Source organism: Calliopsis andreniformis, chromosome 7 (assembly GCF_051401765.1).
Source record: "Calliopsis andreniformis isolate RMS-2024a chromosome 7, iyCalAndr_principal, whole genome shotgun sequence".
Lineage (NCBI taxonomy): Eukaryota > Metazoa > Arthropoda > Insecta > Hymenoptera > Andrenidae > Calliopsis > Calliopsis andreniformis.
This window is the reverse complement of record NC_135068.1, coordinates 3,117,711-3,122,298: the sequence shown is the minus strand read 5'-3', so window position 1 is coordinate 3,122,298 and position 4,588 is coordinate 3,117,711.

Below are 4,588 nucleotides of genomic sequence, written 5' to 3'. Positions count from 1 at the left end.
GGATTAGAATCAGTCTTTCCTTCCTACAGTTATCGTTTACGGCCTGAAGTAAATCACCACCTTGCACTTTTAAAATGTTAATCTTCCTTATTGCACTAACTTCGAATGCTTAAATGAAGTCTACTGTCTTTTTATCTTGACTGCGATAGGACGTACAACTTCCTCGCTAATGCTTCCTGGAATAGTCTCATTTGTGGAAAGTAAATGGATCCATTAGTACAACAACGTTTCACGTTTGTCAATCATTTTTGTTCCCTTATTAATGGTAATTATTATTTTGATAGGAATAGTCCTTTTATTCGATAAAATGACAATTACGAAATACTTAGATTTCCATCCAAAAAATGAAATCATTCAGGGTTTTGAAGATTTGGACCTTTAGGCAGGCGCGCTAGAGTGGGTACTCAGATTCTCGTTTTTGTGATAAGAAGCTTGGTCAATAATTGAAAACAACTACTAGCATTCTTTGTTTCAAAGAATGGTGAAAAAAAGTAGAAATTTGTCTAAGTTGCTACACATTATTTTAGATAATTTGCACAAAATTGGTTTGAGAGTTGAAGTTGTTGTTTGCGATCAGGGAATAGAGAGTTCCAGTTGGAAATCCATGTTTTATTGAAACGAACAAAAAATTGATTTCTTATTTGATTATTTGTATTTATTTAAAAGCGTCAGAAATAATTTATCAAACTACGATTTCTTAATTAGCGATAGTAAAGTCTAGAGTGACATTATCTCTTTATAGAATTTTAGATGTGAAAAAGATACGCGAGCAACGTACAAATTAAGTAAAAAAACATTAGGCCCAATTCGTTTAACAAAATGAGGTGTAAGTTCGCGTTACAGATGTTTAACAAAAGAGTTTCTTCTGCCCTGTTCACTTCATTTTTCCCGGCAGCTATTTTGCATTATTTAAATATGTAGATATATACTGCTAAAAAAAATGTTCGAAATGTTTTCATGAGAAATACGTAGTTTTTGTCTTTATTCAGCGTATATATCTTATATGCTATCTATATCTCCCCAATGTAATTTTTTTTTATCAATACAATTTCACCCTCCCTAAATAAATTATTTTGTAGCACATTTACATAGTATACCGATAAGTTTGTAATACATTTACAATTAATATACAGGGTGTTTCTGAACAGCGGACATAAGTTTAAAGGGTGATTCTAGATACCAAAATAATGTAAAAATCAAGAGTAACGATTCTGCGTTTGAGGCTTCGTTTGTTAGTTATAAGCGTCGAAAAGTCTAGTGGAAATCACCAGAAATGAGCCTGCGCGGAAGCCTCGAGCAGTGGTTGTCCACACGACAGGGGACAGATCACTCACAGTTGAACAGCTGATTTCTCCCCTTCCTTGCATCAAGCCTACACTGCTGTACGGACAACCACTACTCAAAGCCTCCACACGGGCTCACTTCTGATAATTTACACCCGATCTTTAGACGCTTATAACCAACAAACGAAACCTCAAACACGAAATCGTTATTCGTGATTTTCATCTTATTTTGATGTCTAGAGTCGCCCCTTAAATTTATGCTGTTCAGAAACACCCTGTATATTATAATATATCAGTTGTTCAAGCAAGAGCTCGTCAAAGAAACCATGCGACACTATGAAGGCCGACATGATATGTTAATGTCCCTGTTTATAAGAAACCTCAAACGCTACAAGGGACGTATGTGTTGGTGGAGCAACAGAACGATTGGAAGGGGAAGCAAGTGAGTGAGGGGCCCTTACGCTGGACAGCGCTTAATATATCATGTTATACACAATATATTATTATAAATCTATTGCATAGGTAGTACCAATTTAACTGAAAATTCTCTAATGAATGTTGGCAGCACTCGAAGGGCTTCCAGTTGAACTGATCACTCTGTACAAAGAATTCTTATACCGTCACTAATGCAATTTTGCTTATGATCACTAATACCATCTATCGGAATTCTCTCCGTTATTAGCACCAGCATGAAATACAGACTCCTATATAAGCTTATTCTCCTTTTCTGGCCTCCATACGCAACTTAGGGTCCCTGATCACCAGGGCTCAACTATGGAAAATTGGATTATGGTTCTTTGTACAGGTGTTCCTTTTCGCTGATAGTGATTGTTCAATATAACAGGGAACTGATAACTGATATCGGTACATGAAGTGATGTTCACTCCGTCAGGTGTCCTTGTTACTAGAACTTCAAAGAAGGATATTTTCTATTTCAATTGCTATAGTAAACTGCATAGTAGCCTGATAAACTGTACATAAGGCACAAATAGTCAGTGTATTGTATGAAGCACTGAAGAAGTTAATTGCAATGCTAGGAAAACGTTGGAGAACGTCATCCAAAAGGACACCCGGAAGTCTCAAGAATAAGAACTTCAAGTTTAATTACGTTTTATCAGTCATAATAGTTTTTCCTCTTTTATCTTATCTCAAAATTCTGAACAGATTATGAACGTTTAAAGTATCTAAAGCCATACGATTATTAGATTATGTTGCTCAAGAACCTAACATAAAATGGCGTTACACGTAATGTCGTAATCACTCAATGAGATATCTGTGTAATTTTAACACGTTTGTAAAGATAAACATTTTTCCTGTTTAATCCTTGGACCAAGGCGAACTTACATCTATTTCACATCATAGCAACAATAGAGTACTAAATAATATTAAATTATTCTAATACAATTATTGTCGTTTAATAAAATTCGTCAAATAATTAACGGAATTACGTGAAATCTAATTTTAAAAATAGGTGTAAGTAAGCAAGAAGGCTCATTAGTCAAAAAATTAAATACGCAAAAAAATTAAAGAAATAAAAAAGAAAATTTACGATTTTTTAACGAAAAATTGAATGTTAACCTTCTTTTTTATATAAAGTAACTACAGTAGGGCTGACCAAGGTTTATAAGCGTACCACATACGTACAGGATGTTAACAAAATACGTATTAATATTTTAAAGGAAAGTAGGGAAGCTCACAGCTCAAATAGAATATAAAATCCCCGATTTGCCTTCATTTTGCTATAATAATGCCTTAAAGTTAACATACCTATGTGTTTAACTAACAATTAAAAGATTTTGTAATTTTACAAATGTATTGAAAGACAGAAAGAGAGCAAAAATGTCTGAATTCATTTTATTGTATCTTTTAATGTTCAAAAAATTTTTAAATGTTTTTAAGGAATGGATCTTGAATTTCCAAAAATTTTTGTTGTAGTTTACCTTGTTAATGGAAGAGAGGTAGTAAAGAATAGTCAAAAAGGGAACTTTATACAATAATGATAAACTTTCTATACTTTCGGTATACGAGAACTATATACAGGGTGTAACAAAAATGTTATAGTTCTTTGAAAGGAATGATTCAGGGGGTGATTTGGAACAACTTTTTCCTTAGCGAAAATGTTAGATGAGGCTTCGTTAACGAGTTATTAACGAAAACCACCGGCCAATGAGAGCGCGAATTCGTCGCCCGAGCGACCGCGGTAGCGTTTTGTGATTGGTCCTACTTTCGGGGCCCTAGGGCCCAAAAACAGGGAACATAGGTGTGTCTTGGACATAGGTGCTAGAGTAGAGTTTTATAACACTAAATAAACTGTGGGAAGAGTATCTAAAAAAAAAAAGGCTTTCTGCCCCTGGCTTCTCTTGATCATGCTACAAATCAAGAGAGATTTTTCCAATAAGCCAGCGTTATATGCTAGGTTTCTGTTGGCCTCACGGCCATTTGTGCCGTGGTTACAAGGCTGCGGCATCCTCAGGATGAGGGATATTGAGATTGTGATTGAGGTGAGGAAAGTCCCGACGGGACTTGTTCTCATCGGAGATGGGACCTCACCGTCGCGGGGGTGGGCTGTAAGGGTGTACGCTCCCAGGTGACGTAAATGCCCTGGGAGATGGGACCCTAGGGGTTGGCCAGCGCGTTCGGGGGAAGGGTGGGTCGTGGTCGTGGGGACAGCGTAAGTGAGGTCGGCTAAATTCCGACAGAGGGGACTCCTCTCGTACCCGCCCTCGTAAAGAGGGAGTGGAGGGGAGGAGGCGGGAAGGCGTTGCCGCGCGCTCGGACTCACCCCGCAAGGGAAAAGGGAAGTCGCGGCAACGTGGTGGCGGGCCTCGTCATACTCCCGACTACCACCTGGGGTGGATCTTATGTCGAAAATTTTCCACTGCGTGAACGAAAAAAAAAGGCCTTCTGCCCCTTTAAACAGCGTATCGTCTTTGTTTTGACTACTTACACCGCTGTGCCGTGCTTCATCGTTTATGACAGCGTTGCCGCGTAACAGAGTGTAATAGGTCCATGCCCCTGTGTGACTCGACACAGTCAAACCGATACCAAATCTTTCAATTTTTTCTTACAATTTTTTCTGACTAAACTGTTCGTTTCCGGCTGTTTACAAAAGCGATGATATAACGAGCACCTTATCTCGTTCGCGAAAACCGTTGTCTATTGATATACGTGATCAACCGAAGGTCGCTTTCGGTTGGAGATTCCGTTGCGCTAATAACAAACACGGTAAATTTTAAGTATGACTCGTCTTTAGCTATTAGAGTTGAACTCGAACAGGTGAACGACCTGTGTCAGCTGTTCACATT